The 17,464-nt window shown below is 34.7% G+C and overlaps 1 protein-coding gene across 4 annotated transcripts in view; it reads left to right on the forward strand.

The window, feature by feature from the left end:
• The window catches only part of LOC148609011 (MOB kinase activator 3B-like), a 42,561-nt gene that overhangs the window by 23,818 nt on the left and 1,279 nt on the right, over positions 1-17,464 (forward strand). For all 4 annotated transcript variants that reach the window (XM_088541005.1, XM_088541006.1, XM_088541007.1 and 1 more), the window contains exon 9: positions 1,264-1,942. The gene's annotated coding sequence lies outside the window, so the exon portion shown is untranslated. The remainder of the gene's footprint in view (positions 1-1,263; positions 1,943-17,464) is intronic.

Raw genomic sequence — 17,464 nt, forward strand, 5'->3', positions numbered from 1 at the left:
GATTGAAGAAAAGGTAAGAATCGAATTAGGTTTTTACATTTTTGTATTAGCTTCATCTACACGTAAATATCGATTGCTGTGTTAACCTTTTCTCACCAATGTCACGTATGGAATGCTGCCAGAAGAGGATTTTTTACAGACGTTGTTGTCAGAAATGACAATAAAATTTTACTACTGGTGATCACCTACACATTTTTATCACATTGAAACACGGGAACACTACTTTCTTCCGATAATCTCAACAAGGGCATCGTAAGTTAAATGTAGCAGGGACGGATCCAGACACTTTGAAAAGGAGGGGTACTAAATGAGGTTACTTGAAAAAAAAGGGGGCGCTAAGACATTATTTGCCATTTTTTGTCATTTTTAAACATGAAAAAGACAAATTCATCCCCCTGCATCCCTCTGGATACACCGCTGTTATAGCCATTAGGGAATGGCGAGTTGATTTGTTTTTTCTTCTCCCCTGTATGATATCTTTTTTTGTAAGTTCTACTCCTGCAACCGAAATCACCCGACTAGTCAACAAGGTTTCAATTTAAATATGTGAAATAAAAGTAATCAAGGGAACCAAGATTCTGGCGGAAATCAAAAGAATGTTATCCAGGGATAAAACCTAACATGAAAAACAGACCAACAAAACAAAGAACATAAAATGTCCAAGATAATACATACAAAGTAACAAAAGTAAATGAGCAACTCGGACTCCACTAAAACTAAAAAAAAATGTATCTGTGTCTAAAAGTGGCTCTTTATTTGTACTTTTTTGATTATGTATGTGGATCGAAGGGCGTTTTATGCTCGAAAAATTTTATTTAATATAAAATAAACCTGGTAATTTCTGGAACGTCTCCGTTTAGTCCAGTTGACGGGCCCCTTTTAGGAACTTCTGGATCCGCCACTTGATTACATGCTTGTATTAATAAATAAATAAAATAAATAAATAGGTAATAAAACATACCCCTCTCTATAATATATTGATTACGACATTCTTTTCATATTGTAAACTCCAACATACATCTGCCCTTGAGCTGGGGATCACTTAAATATTGAATTTACGACCCGGTTTGCTGATGGGACCATTACGGTTGTGGCTTGAAAGTTTTTTTTTTAAACAGCGTATCGAGTATGTCGGTATATACAAACGACGGTTATGACAGTGTGAATTTTCTGATAAAGCAGTCGCCTTACATAAATGTTAAACCACGATAAAAACCCATTATATGATCAAGTTAAACAGGTACGAATATTTTACCTTTTCAGACCAACATTTTATTACAAGAAAACAGGAGACAACAAACTCAACAGAGATTTGGAATTATCTGCTTTTTCATCGTTATTCTTATTATCATTGGAATTCTCATCGGCTTCGTTGTATATCTGGCAGCCGGGAGGTAGTAAACACAGATTCCTGTCAAATTGCAAACGAACCTGTAATGCGGGTGATATTTTACCATCTTTCTGTGAAGTTTCTTAGGTTACAATATTCTTAGTAAGTTGCACTGTGCCAACACGGAGCATTGGATTCAAAGCTGTGAATATTCAATTTTGTGGCTCATACAAAAAGTTTTTGAATTACGCGCCGACAATCACATGACCGATCATCGACCGCCAATAGTATGACAGATAGTAGAAGACTTGATCGTAAACATTAGTGAACTGTAAGTCACCTGCCACGTTTCAGTAGTCTTGGTATAAACATACTGAAGATAGTTGGAAGGGAAAAAATGTCGGGAGCAGACGAAAAATATTTGGATGAGTATGACGAGTACAATATTGAACAGGACAAAATAGCTGGGCACCACGGGGGCAAGGGACGGACGAAAAAGGAGAGCGAGCAACACACTCACCAGGACCCCGCAGGACATACAAGAAAAACAACACAGAAATTGGTTAACAATGCACACAACCAAAGGACCCAGCCAAAAGAAAAATAACGAAGGTATGTCTTGGGTTTTCAATATACTTTTTATAAGTTTATTGATATATGACGCATATTTACAGCACGTATACATTGTTAATTTATTAAGAGCAGATGTTACGTGTTTTTGTTTGATTTTGTTCGTGTGTGAAATGAGTAGTATTGACAACTGTATTAGTGACAAGTGTAAAGAATGCATACGTATCTTGAAGTCGGTGTAAAAAAAGGGGGGATTTGTACTACCGTGACTACTTCTGTCTACTGGAGCTTTTGGCCGCTTTTTTAATAATGTTTTCTAATTTATCTAGTATTTCAAGTTTTAATACATGTACAATATCAAACATTGATACTCAGTTCAGTTTCCATGTGGCATTTTACTGTTGAAAAAACAAAATCTTTCTTTCTCCTTTTTTTATTTAGTGGGTGGGTGGGGGGGGGGTTCATAGTTTGGAGGACTGTTTCACTTCATTGTACAACATATGTAGTGATATTTTAAAATTGCATTTATGCAGATTATCATTTTAGCTAATTTAATTTCAAAGTACTGTACTGTATACATTTACATATCATATTATAAATATTAGACTTGCACGACCAATACCTAATTTTTCAAAGTTATTCATATTATTATCCATTAAAGCTGCTCCATTCTGTTAACCCAGTTACTTTAAACAATCGCTTCTGTTTTGATAATTAATAGTCTGTCGATTGATGGATAATTTATGTTTAATAAAACTGACTGTGGACACGTTTCATTTAAGCTGTCTTCACACCTTGACCCTTAAATTGAATACATCGTAGATAAATAGTCTGTAAACTGACATGATGTTCTTGTCCTTGTTTAAGAAATTTCATATATTTTCATGTTATTTTTTTCTCTCTTTTAATACCTACTTAAAAAGCCACCAACTTCACTTTCTATTATGAATTATTGGCCATTCACTTAAAACATCTCGACCTTTTTGTGTAACTGTGGGGTAGTCGATGAGCATGTTTAAAATACATTTCCACGAGGAAAATACTTTTATTTTATCTTGAGTCCTCCCTCGTTGAAGTATATGTCACGCATGCTCATCGTTTACCTTGTGGTTTAGGTTACAGACCACCAATTCAACCAATGAGCATTCGGAACGTACGCAAAAATAGTCCTACGCAGAAATTACCCCTGTTCCATGTAGTGCTGTGAAAAAAGTTCTCATCTTATTTAAAAAATTTTAACAGTTTCTGAAAGGAAAAACATTTCTGTACATTTTATAGGTGCATTTTGCTTCTTGTGATGTGAAGCCTAATCTCCATAATGATTTTTAAATATACCGCTATCTTGTGAAAACACTGGGATTTCCCATGCTATTAATAGACCCTTCACTTCCGGTGACCAGTACTGCACTGCAAGTCTGCTAACCCCACATGCCATTCTGAGGATTGTGAGCTGACATATGTAGAATCATGCTGATATATAGTCCTCTGCAGGTTAAAGTTAAGGTAAAGTCCAGAGAAGCCATTGAATATTGTGAAATTAGCATAGAAGCCTATGGGAAGTGGAATTAGTGGTTTTTAGCCTTAAGCTGAAGCCATGACAAAATGAAAAGTTTCTTGAAATAGCTTTAAACTACTTGAAGATCTTGTTAACTTTGCCATGAGAGGAATACACTACAAAAATCCTTCAAAATATGCATTTTTTTAAGTTATAGGTCCAAATTATGGAAAATTGGTCTTTTTGGCTGATTTTTATGTCCTATCTTGTAAAAAGTGTAGAAAATTTAGTAAAAATATCAAATATTAAATTTTGAGGGCTATATTTACCTAAATATGGTGGTAATAAGCACTTGAAATCAAGTTTTGTGTAGATTTGAGCAAAAATTAGGTTAGAAATGAGGAAAAACTCACTTTCATTACTGCGGTTAGGGCCATATAAGCATTCCCCTATGGCAACATGGAAAATCCATTATTGAGTACTTTTTTTGCTTTAGGTGCCCTTTACTGGTCATGTTTTAATGTGAAAACACTGTATTTACAAATTTAAAGCCAAATATATCACCTTTTGTGAAAATTTAAAGATTTAGGATTTTTGACATGTGATCAAGAAAAAGGGGGAGCATGTCAGAAATAAATTTTTAAAAATAGACCAATTTCTCAGAAAATGATTACTTTTAAATCTATCTCTTTATTAATATTGTTAAAAAACAAGTTGTGATTGATTTTTTTTATTTGAAAAGTCAGAAAAAGTTCTTTGCAAATATTTAATGCATTTAAGTATGGTAGAATATTATCACTTTTTTGCTTGCGCAACTTGGTTACCCTATATTTAAAAATCAAATATTTAAAAAAGTGCTTGTCACATTTCACTGAAACTTTGCATATGCATTCAGTATGTGTGTAGGAAGATACCTGTATAGTTATTTATTTTTTCTAAGACAAAAAGTGACCCTTTAGGTTACAGACCACCAATTCAACCAATGAGCATTCGGAACGTACGCAAAAATAGTCCTACGCAGAAATTACCCCTGTTCCTCATAGTGCTGTGAAAAAAGTTCTCATCTTATTTAAAAAATTTAAACAGTTTCTGAAAGGAAAAACATTTCTGTACATTTTATAGGTGCATTTTGCTTCTTGTGATGTGAAGCCTAATCTCCATAATGATTTTTAAATATACCGCTATCTTGTGAAAACACTGGGATTTCCCATGCTATTTATAGACCCTTCACTTCCGGTGACCAGTACTGCACTGCAAGTCTGCTAACCCCACATGCCATTCTGAGGATTGTGAGCTGACATATGTAGAATCATGCTGATATATAGTCCTCTGCAGGTTAAAGTTAAGGTAAAGTCCAGAGAAGCCATTGAATATTGTGAAATTAGCATAGAAGCCTATGGGAAGTGGAATTAGTGGTTTTTAGCCTTAACACAGGATATATCCGTTTTCGCTACAACGTATTTGCGCCACTCGCTTTTACAGAAACGTTAGGTAGCTCACTGCTGATAACTTAATGACAATTTGTGGAAGTAAAGCTATAGTGAGACATTTAAACAAGCAAGTCCAACATTTTTTTCCTGTAAAATGTATATATTTTCAAATCCTTACATTATGGAGAGCCATGAAAACAGATGGATATTATTTTCTTTTTTGTTATGAAAATCTATAGCAATGGTAACATAATAAAAATATACATCAGTTTTCGTAACAAACTCTAGGTGCTGTCAAAAAAATATAATTTCTTAAATATCAGGCACTTAAAAACTGTCAGAAAAAGTAAGTTGGCTTGATATTATTGTAAAATAAAAACAAGTAAAAAGTGTACCTTTTCTGCTCATTTTGTTCATGATTTTAATTTTTAAAGTCCGTGCGAAACTTTGCATTTTTGAAAGACAGCCAGTTGGTACAGGTAAGAGAACCCAATCCGGTGAGGACACGAATCTTTCCGGATGGCTTAAAGCATGCATTTTACACCTCTTTACCATCACAAAATTGCATCTATTCATGTACGAATGCTCTGCTACCCACAATAAATATTTCCACCTTTTATTTTTAAGTTTTACAAAATTAGACCGGGTCAGTTTTGTGTACGAAACAATGCACCTCATTTGCGCGTATGTTTATTGTATTCGACTGTACAACTTCTATAATGAAGTATGTCATAATAGTAATCATGGTAAAGTTTCGAAGATTTTGTACAAAGATTTGTACGTGTCCCCTAGCTTTTCTTTTATCCGAGAATGGAACAGGTGGTATGCATGTACATGCATATAAAGTACTGGAGTGAGTCATTTTAATAAATAATTCTATTTCTATATCTATAAAAAGAGCTACAGTTTAATATTCAATACTTTATAGTCAAAACAATTAAAAAGTAAAATTATATACAGAAAAACCGACGTATGAATAGTTGAATTTTTTAACCTTTCAAGACGAATTTTTTCACCGTTCGCATGCTAATAGAATCTCTAGTATATGTCTGTTCCTGACTGCAATGGTGTTTTTACCTCTGTTTGCCATTTTTATGGTATATAATATCATGCACGATACCTGTATAGGTTGACTGGTGCAATTCAATCAATCAAAAAAAAAAATCGTTGCGCAAATAGTACCTTTTAAGAACAAATTGGCGCAAAAGGACGTTTTCCATTCAATCTCCAGTGCAGAGGATATATTAATTTACCTACTTCAAAGCTTTACACCTCTGTCCCTCTCGGTGCTCCACTCCATCCCTTTATGCAAAGTAATACAGTTCACCGATAACATTTTCGCGGATTTGTAATTTTTTCACATCCTGTATATCTTAAGCTAGCGGAGTAATATATAGTAGATCATGAAGCGGTTATATGTCTGCGGAGGAGATTACTTCAAGTGTACAAAATGGTGTTAGCACATACCCTATTTTATTTTGAAATTTGAATAGTTATCGCAAGTTGTAGAAGTTGTTTATTGCGGTCGTATAATTTTATCATGCTGTTGTTGTCGTCGTCCATAGATCCTAGGAACTAGCAAAGTGGTATTATATGGTTAAGTCCGAACCACACATTTAAATTGAATACAAGTGAAAATAAATCTTGATATGAAATTATACCACAAGTTACTTTACCTTAAAAAGGCTTGGATTCATTTTGAGGGTTGACTTGAACCGTTTAGTAATTAGGAGCCAATAAATGTTCCAGAAACAAGCATTTTCATCATGTCTGGATATGGACCTTTTAGAACTTGTACCACAACGTGCCATGCCATCAAAGGAATTTTGGGATATATTTTTACATTTTGGGGTCCTATGATTGCATAGGACCATTAATGTATAAAATGCTAAAGAAAATGATGACTTCGATTCTTGTCAAATTATTATCCTTATTGCAATTCAGAGCTAAATCAAGCTTAAATTTCCCCAACTGCTCAGGGTTTGACATCTGCGGCCATATGGTGCTGTGCCTTGAACATTTTGTGTAAAATTTGTAATATGCATTTGAAGAATTGGTAATCACAGATATTCCATGATCACGGATTACAATTAGCTGTTGTAACGATTCTATTGATTTGTTTTCACGAATCTAAATAAATACATATTCAGATTCAGTACTTTATTAAAGTCTCACCACTTGTAAAACATATACAATGCAATTGTATACGATTTATAAGACAATCTGGAATGAATCCAATATACATTTCTATCCGTTATTGCTGATGACAAAAAAGTGTGATAACGAATTTAATTAGTCATTGCGATCAACAAAAAAAGTTAAAACGAATTCCACGGATTAAAGTTTAAGTTTGTAAGTAAGGCATTTTAGAATTTATTGAACAATTGGCCTCAAATTTGACTATTATATATTTTGGAAGATCCTACATATAAATGGATTTCCTTAGTATATCACACGTGTAATATGCGCTTAGTAATTTAGAAAAAAAGATTTTGGTCATTAAATAGTTTTTGGTGAACCTAAATATAGTCGATCCTCGGATGAATAAACTAGTCGCAGGAAAATGCTCTGTACAACATTTAGCAATCGTAGGAGTAACATTACAAAAAGATTATTTGCTCTCGATTTTTAGCTCACGTGGCATTCGGCGAGGTGAACTATTGCCATCACTTGTCCGTCGTCATCGTTGTCGTCGTTAACATTTTTTCAAAACTCTTCTCTGACATTATTAGACCAATTGGAACCAAACTTGGTATGAATGTTCCCTTGGGTATCCTGCATAGAACTGTTGTGGGGATTTTTGATCTGTCGAAAAACATGACCGCTGTTACTAAAAATAGAACATAGGGGTCAGACATTAGTTTTTCGCACATATCTCCTTAACTGTTAGGTTTAGCCAAATTCTGACATTGGTGAAAGTGTTCAGCATGATGAGATCTATCTGTGGTCAAATTTTCGTTCTAATCTGTTAAGCCGTGTTGGAGTTATTGCCCCTTTTCAACATTTTTTTGCTATTTTTAAAGTTATTTCTTTCAGAAATCCTCTCCTCTGACACTACTTGACCAATTGAAACCAAACTTGGTATGAATGTTCCTTGGGAAATATTGCATAGAACTGAAGTGGGGATTTTTGATCCGTCGAAAAAGATAACCGCTGTTAATAAAAATTGAACATAGGGGTCAGACAATAGTTTTTCGCATATATCTCCAAAATCGTTAGGTTTAACCAAATTCTTTCAATAGATGAAATGATCCTTATTAGGACTACAAAATTCTTCAGGGGTAAAAGTTGTCAGACGACTCCTTGTAAGAGTTATTGCCCCTGAAAGGGGAAAAATGACTTTTTTTTTTTACAGTTTTCAGCCAATAGCTTGAAAATTATGATAGATAGAAAGAAACTTTCAACGCTGAAATGATCCTTATGATAAGTCCTACCAAAGTCTTCTTGAGTCAAAATAGTTTGACAACTTTTTAAATTTATTGCCCTTGAAAAGCAAAATTTGGGAGCCTCTTGTTTATTTAATAAACAGGAAAAGAAAAAGATCAAATAAAGTTCTTAGAATGAAGGTAAATAAAAATGTCATGAATACACTGCAGAAGAGTTTAAATGTTAGTTAATATTTACTATTTGTAGATTTGATTCAGGACATAAACATCTTCATTGTTTCTTATCATCTCTAAACTTTGATGTTTGAAAATGTGCTGGTGATCTTAACCATCAAAAATACAAATCTTTCAAAATTAAGCTGTTAAGTAAACACTTGAAGCATCTGACCAAGTAAGTCGGAATTATATAACGCTTTTTTCCGTCCATCATTCTGTCATATCCTTGTAGACCGTCTTTAATATGGTAAATACTCAGTCTACTTTCTTTATTCCTGCGTGAATATAAAATATCAAGATAAAATAATGGACAGTATATTGTAGAACGAGAAAATTTCCCAACTACCTTCAGGTTATAAGGGACAACACTTCAAAACACTTTGTGCACACTTGGAGGGATAATATCTTTAGTGATTGATTCTTGTCAGCAATTCTTGTTCTGATTTTCACGTTTACTGGTCATGATATTGTATTGACATTGATATTCTAGACTGCAGATGTGTTGACAACCATGGTGATTGCCCGTGCTGTAGACATTCTGACAATCACAGTGACTTCCAACCCTTCTGGCAATCACGTTGACTTCCCGTGCTGAAAACTGTCTGGCAACCACAGTAACTGCCCATCCTGCAGACGTTCTAACAATCACGGAAAGTAGCTTGCCGTCATGCAGACGTTCTGGCAATCACAGTGACTGATTATCCTGCAGACTATCTGACAGTCAAGATAACTTCCCGTGGTGCAGACGTTCTAACAATCAACGTGACTTCCCATCATGCAGACGTGCTGCCCGTGCTGCAAATGTTCTTTATAATCACAATGACAGCCCGTCCTGCATAGGTTTTGACAATCAGGGTGAAAGGCCGTATTGCACACCTGACAATCATTGTAACTGTCCGCGTTGAAGACGTTGTAATCACTACGGTTACTACTCGTCCTGTATACATGTACTAGACGTTTTGACCATCAAGATGACATCCGATGCTACAGACGTTCTCACAATGACATTTAAGTCGACGCTGCTGACGTTCCTGCAATCACGTTGACAGCACTATTCTGCCGACGCTTTGATGACTATGGTGACATGCACTCTATGCTGCAGACATTCTTCTGACCATTGGCATGCAACTAATAACTTCTCTAGGTGATGAATAGACTAGAAATGTACTTTATCTTTTACTGAAAATGTTCCAAAGCTTTTGATTAATTGTTGTTGAAAATGATGATGTAAAGAAAAACAATTTGTGACAACGGAGGTAGTCTTTCTTACGTAATAAAGTAGAGTGCCAGGCTGTATCAGTATGGATCTTAATAATGGCTTAATTATTGTTAAATGCTGAATATATCCACCTTACTGAAGCATTAGTGTATTACTACAAAATAAATGTTTGCATACATGTAAGTTACTAATTTATTTTGACCAATTTTTCATCTAACAGTAGCGTACACATGGTAGGCACATAATTATATGAATCCACATACTCCCCAACTTTGTGTAGAAATGAAATACGTTCTCTATCAAATTGGCATAGTGATAGTGATAAAGATAGTGACGTAGGTGGTACTGTAGTAATGCTAGATACAGACATGGGGATACCCTTCAATGCTGAAGATAGTGACGTAGGTGGTACTGTAGTAATGCTAGAGACAGAGACCCTTTGGGATACTCCTACAATCCTTAAGATAGAGACCCTCCACTGATGATTAAGGTTGCTTTTAGACCCTACACCGATGATTAAGGTTGGCGTGTATGAGATTTCCTGATCTGGTGCCTTGGGAAATACTAACCTCTTAAGATCAACGAGTAACCATGTGGTTCAAGATTGCGAATGTCTCAGGCTAGAGGAACGTATATGTTTCATTGACCTATTTATTAATGGTATATTACATTATGTAAGATGAAAAGGTTAAAAAAAATAACTACAGTTTATTTAAGAATCAATTTCAAGGCTAAACCACCCGTCTGTGACTGCAAAAACTCCATTCAAATATGGTCCTTCCGGTCGCTTCATTACTGGAGATTTAAACATCATCTAAAACAAAATTCTTCACATGGTCCTTTCTAAAAGTCCCAGGTACCGTGAACCACGCTCCATAAATTGGAATTATAGCTTTAAAGTCCTTATGGATGCTGTTGAGGACTACGCAAGAAAATGGATAAAAGGAGAACAAGAAGACATTGATTCTCTGTCAGAGTGGGTAATGGCTGTGAGGTCTTTGATTTTGAAATGTATGAAAGTTCTAAGTAGGTCAATGAGTATCAACGCTACATCATTTTTCAAAGACCCCGATGAAGGAAAAGCATTGTCTGCTATACATGACAGATATGATGTCGTACCAACAGACAAAGCCCAAAACAACATTGTTTTGTCTGCAAAACGTATTACATCCAATATCTATTATTCGAGATAGACGTATACAATGATAGCAGACCTATACTGCTACCAGACTATCCAAAGAAACACAAAATTTGTGTTATCATCTTTTTGGTCTCTCTATCAAAGACGATGATTGTGATGTACCGTCTATGTTCTGGATTCCTAAACTCCACAAGACTCCAAACAGCGCTACATAGCTGGATCTGCAAAGTGTACCACAATACTTCTGTCAAAGAGGGTCTTCAGTCCTACCATGCATTTATTACTTTCGTAGTGGTATTAATTCAATGTGGATCCTGAAAAATTCGAAAGATCTTCTGGAAACCCTTAGTTCAAGATTATTATCAGTATACAATAGCATTAAAACCAATAATTGTTTACTCTTTTTACTTATATTCCCCATACTCAGTAAAAATCCCGACTCAAAAATATTATACATTGTTGTTACTCCAAAAAAAGATGGTACACCTAGATACAAATATGTAGTTCTTGATAGAGATTCCTCATACTTTGGAAAAAATTTCCAAATCATCTTCCAATTATACAGAAGAAGTTTTCAAAATGCTGGAACGTTTGATCGACAACATATTTGGCCAGTGTGGCGGACGTGTTTTTCAACTTACGATTGGCATTTCAACATGGAACAAATTGTGCTCCTCTACTTGCTGACCTATTCCTTCACTCTTACGAGGCTGACTTTATAGCTGATATGATCCAAACGAAGAATCAAAGTACTGAAGTACTGAGCCAATGAAGCCTTCATAGTTTGCTCTGTTACTTACTGCACAATCACATTTCTAATCATACAAAAGGATTGTAATATTTTAAACTAGGGAAATTAAAATTTTTACCATTCTTTCTTCAATTGTTTTTTTTTCAAAGACCGTTTATTAGCTGAGCAGCCATGACGTCTTGAGTTGACAAGACGAATGGGGGAAAATGACCCACTACCTTTTCTTACTTTTCACACACACAGATTTGAGGATACACATTTAAAAATATACATGTTAATTCACCCTTCCGTGCTTTTTTTGTTTTTTTTATATCACTTCAGTGCATAGCTTTTGCTTTTACTTATCATAGAATTGAAGCAAATATTTATACAGCTCCAAGTTCATCCTTAGTCATACATGGACAAAGACTCTTTAGTTAAACCATCGTTGAATCCTGTGTTCCTGTGGATCAAAGAATGATAACAATGGAAGAAAAGATAGAAAAATGACTTGACAACCTCAGTCAGAATATAATGTCAGTCACCAATAGAGTAAAAAGACTAGAAGATAAAACTGGCGGGTATGAAAAGAAAATTTCAGAATGTGAGGCAAGCTGCACGAGTATAAGTAATTTGTTTGATGAGCTAAACGCGGGATTTAAAACCAACACACGCAATATTATACACCAAGATGCAAGAATAAAAGTTCTTGAAAACCAGCCAATAATACAGCCTGTGATTCAACCAGTTACTGAAAGTGAGGAGATCAAGACCATGAAAGCCGAACTGCTAAATCTTAAGTGCAGGTCGATGAAAAACAATTTAATCTTCACTGGATGCACAGATTGCGTGAAGAAGATATAGAAGGTCTGCTAAGATGCTTCCTCCAAAATGAGCTCGGCATTAACTACAAAACTGAGTTCGAGAACGTCCACCGTATTAAGACGAATGGTAACTACAGACGAGCACCGATAGTAGCACGTTTCCTTTACTGTCGAGATTTAGAATACGTACTTCAGTGTTGCACACAGGCTAAAAGGAAAACCGTACGGTATAAAGGGGCAGTTTCTTCCAGAGATCGAAATGAAAAGGAGAAAGTTGTATTCGGCGATGAAAGAGGCTCGACGACAGAAGAGCCAAGTAAAAATGGTCCGAGATAGGCTGTATATAGACAATGAACTGTACATTCCAGAAAATGTAAATGAACTAGTAGCGACTGATAACAACACTAATGAACAACGCTACTCGCCACAAAGCCGACAATCGGATACTAGCCCGCCGAGCAAACGGCAAAGACACGGTCCGTCTCCTCCATCTTACAACCGAGGCCCAGAGTAAGAGGTTGGTGCAAGAGGACTATGTGATAGCGGAAGTTTAAAGAAAATAAAACTATGTTTTTTAAATGTTTGTGACATAAAGCAAAAACTTGTTTGTCCAGATTTTATTTAATTAATACTTAACTGTTATGTTTGTATTTTTGTAGAGACAAAACTAGATGATATTGATTCATTGACCATACCAAAAAATTATCAGTATTTTTCAAAGATAAGAAAGCGGTGTAAAAAATACCTACACTTTTATAAGACCGAATGCGAATTTGTCCAATGGGTTAAGTTCTCAAAAGACATCGTTTGTAAAAATACTCTTCTTGGTTGTGTTTATATACCCCTGAAAGCTCAAAATACGCATGTAAAGACTCTTTCGATGATATTGAAGCTGAAATGATACATTTGAAAAATAGAAACAATCTGTATTGTTCGATATTGGGGGATTTCAACGCAAAAACCGGTAAATTGAAAGATTACATTACCCCGATGAAAATATTGTTGATACACTAAATTTGGATTGTGATGTTGATGTTATGTCTTATATGTACGATTATGAAAATCTGTCTTTATACAAAATACCACTTCAAAAAAGTAGTGAGTGTTGCTGTAATGTAAATAATTATGGTCATAAGTTAATTCAGTTCTGCCAAAGAAATACTGTTTATATATGTAATGGCAGGTTATGCAAAGATAAAGGTATTGGGAAAAGAACATGTAACGATACTAGTGTAATTGATTATCTGTTGTCATCGTCAGGTACTGTACCATTTATCACAGAATTCAGGGTAGACGATTTTAACACATTACTTTCAGATGTACACTGTCTTTTACATGTTGAAATTCAATGCTCAACTGTTTATAACATTGATAGAAGTGATTGTGATCGCGAAATTGAAAGGATTGTCAAATGGAACGAAAAGAAGCGATCAGATTTTGTTAATAACGTAAGGAATGATCATGAAGGCATGTTAAATGAATTAAAAGTGGAGCTTGATAATTTAGAATCAATTGGGAAGAATTCTATAAATCAAAGTAAAATTAATAACATAGTCGAGAGAATAAGTAATTATTTTCAGACAATAGCTGTACAAACTTTTAGTGAAAATAGAAGTAAAACAATCCAGAAAGATAAGGACAAAAATCAACCTTGGTTTAATGATAAATGTAAAGAGAGGAGGAAGAAATTCCACAAAGCCAGGAAGCGATATAGTTTAGATAAATAAATTTAGGTGGGTTAACTATATTTAATCTATCTTGGATAATACGGGTCTTAGTTACTTATGGAACCAACACGTTCAAGTAAATATTAACTGGCTGAAGATTACAGTTAAATAGACATTTTGTGATCAATTCTATCTATCAATCTTGGTTTTCACAAATGGACAACACATCTCGTGGTGAATTCTATTCCACTTTTTAACATGAATTCAGAATTGAACCATATCTTCTCAGATTGTCCCCAACAGAACGTATTCATTTGACAAAATTAAGATGTTCCAACTTAAAACTACCAATAGAAACTGGGAGGTGGTCTGGAGTCCAACGGAGTAAAAGAATATGTAATCTTTGAAAAGAAGGCGTGGGAGATGAATTTCACATATTCTTCCAGTGTAATAATCCAACGATTAAGTATTAAGATCACGTTACATCCCAGATTACTACTCGAAGCTACCGAATATGAGTAAATTTGGTGGGTTATTGACTATCTGTAATGTTCAGTTATACAAAAGAGTGTGTGCTTTTTTACGAAAAATTGCTAATATCATATGAAAATGAATATGTTAAAATATAAATGTGAATCTGTTTGTATTCACATATTTTATGATATTGACCGTTCTGTGTATTGTGTCTGTGTATTTGTCTTATTTACATGTATGTACATGTTTGTATTTGTTTTTTTGTTTTCCTCTTGTACACCTACTGTGTCTGTGGCTATCAATAAAATCTTGAGAAAATCTTGTGTCAAAGCTTGTAAATTTGCCATTTTTGCTGTCTAATTACTTTCAAAATCAATTATGACCATACAATCTGACCAGATCATCAACATAGTAGTTCACCCAAAACCAAGGTTCTTTCACCTCTAAAATAGAGTTTCTAACAGAGTCATAAAATGGAGCAGTCCTGAGATACGCGAAAAGGGTATTCAAGACTGTGATAGAAACAATCTGTACTTTCATGTCATTTAAACAACTTGTATCTTTCAGTACTATTGGACCCCATATATTTTTTAATGGCTAAATCAGATAACTAGCAAGTCCCATCCTTATTAAATGCAATGCTGTCAAAATATTCTAAATAAACAGAAACTGAAGACTTTTGGTAAATAACATTTTTACTATCTATTCTAAACATACACAAATACAAGGACGTTACACAGTTTTCAACATGTATTGTTAATTGTAAATATGTGTGTATATATATGTGGATGACAATGATATGAATACATCAATTGAATCTAGGTTTTTGTACTGTTTACAAGTAACACACTGTAAACAAGTCTTATCTTAAAAAAGGAGATAGCCAACACAGTAAAATTTGTTCTTTTTACTTACAATTTTCTACATTTCATTCTGGAAATAACTGCGTCGGAAAAAGAATACATGTTACAAGTATTTGTTGGTACATATATGTATGTATAGCATGCAATACCTATATTTTAACTGTTGTTGCATAATTATAGACTGATCCAAAAAGTTCAAACATTCTTAAGTTTGTAAGATGAATATAATCATACATTACACAGCAAAAAGGGTAAATTATCAGGACTGTGAGCTCATGATAGATTCTTACCTATTTATCATAAACTAACAGTACAAAGAACATTTTACAAATTTTGTACATCAATAATATAAAAAGAATTAAACAGGATTAATACATAAGATTTGACATGATGCTCGTCTGTTGAGATGCATGCGGGGTGACGCGAAAGTACTGTACTAACGGGTTGATTGGCAGAAAAAAAAGGATTCATTTTCCCTTCAATATTAAGATATATAAAACTTTATCTCTGAAATACTATTTTCAGCTATTTTAAGTCTACATCTAAAGATTGTCAGGCAAATTAAAGAACATATTTAGATTTGTCATGATGCTGAACTGGAGAAATCCAAGATGGCGGGATGACGCGGGGGTACTAGCGGGGGCTACAGATACAGAAAAAAATATCCATTCTTTCCCTGAAGATAATCAAAACTTCTTCTCAAAAAGTATCTGTAGTGAAATAATTGTGTATACATTAGGGAGTGCTTTCGTGCAGTAACCCACCTTATTTAATCAAACTATTTCCCGTTTGGCGTCCCCTTCAGCTTCAGAAACGTTTCTTCTAAGGTCACGTGAGATATTCATACGCATGAGATGGCCGGTGACTGTAACATTATTTCACCACGTAATCAACAGTCCGAAGAAACAAGTCATTAAATAGTGCGTAAATATTACACGGATTTCTAAATAAAATGGAAGATGCGAAATTTCCCTTGCATGTTGTTTGATTAACTGTCGATTTCATGGTTATTTTAACTTCTTGCCATTTCACGTTTCACTCTTTTCCATTCATAATGGTATTGATCGCGGATGCATGTGAGTGATGCCGCAAATTAAGATTTTCATGTGATGCCTAGGTCAATCTCATCAATGATAATCAATCCAGTTTCCAAACTTATTAAAAAAAATTTGGTCAACCCATTCACCAGAAGCATGAGCTGGAACGGTCTCGTGTGGCTTTAGTAAAACTGCGTACTAATGTCATGTGCTAGCACGGTAAAATCCGGGAACTACGCCCGGCTAGACTAGGCAGTCTAAATTTACATACACTTTTTGGCTCGGCATAAACTTTTCGGCATTCAGAAAAGCATACACCTTTGGTAACTAAAACTCTAACATTATCAAATATTAAATTTGCACTTCACTTTTGGGTATTCACCAAACCACACCCATTTGACTCTAAAACGCATACACTATTTGGCAAACTAAATCATACAGGTCTTCCGCCTTCTGGGTCCGACTGGTTGTTCTTGACTCTTCTCCATCCAACTTGGCATTTTCCTCCTTTACATGGTCCATTTACAAATTTCATTTTTACTATTTACTATTTAATTTCTAACATTTGAGCTATTCATAATTTACTAGTATATTACCTTCCCCCTTTTTTTTTGAACTTATTATTTCTTTTTTTTTGTTTTGTTTTGTTAAAATACAATTTAGATAAATAGCCAAATTATTTAAAGCCCACCAAATTGGGCCGTCCGTGCGAGACCCGACAGGGTAGTTAAGGACGTTAAAAAAACCCCTTAGTTAGAAGCCTAGGTCAATTTCAGCCACTTTCGTGGCTTCATTGACAAAAAATCGTTTAGATAGGTCCTTTAATCCCAGTTTCCGCTATATAGATGACGCATTATTGTTAAACAATCCTAGTTTCGGGGATTTTATGCATCACATCTACCCCCAAAGAACTTGAAATGGAAGATACTACAGACACTGTGAAGTCAGCCTCATATCTTGACCTACACTTTGAGATTGATGGTAAAGGCAAATTATTGACCAAACTATACGGCAAAAGCGATGACTTTTCATTTCGTATTGCCAACTTTCCTTTCATCTGTGGCAACAAACCTTCAGCACCT

Source organism: Perna viridis, chromosome 8 (genome assembly GCF_037379345.1).
Source record: "Perna viridis isolate PV_CMFRI_1.1 ecotype Kerala chromosome 8, ASM3737934v1, whole genome shotgun sequence".
In the NCBI taxonomy this organism is placed as follows: Eukaryota; Metazoa; Mollusca; class Bivalvia; order Mytilida; family Mytilidae; genus Perna; species Perna viridis.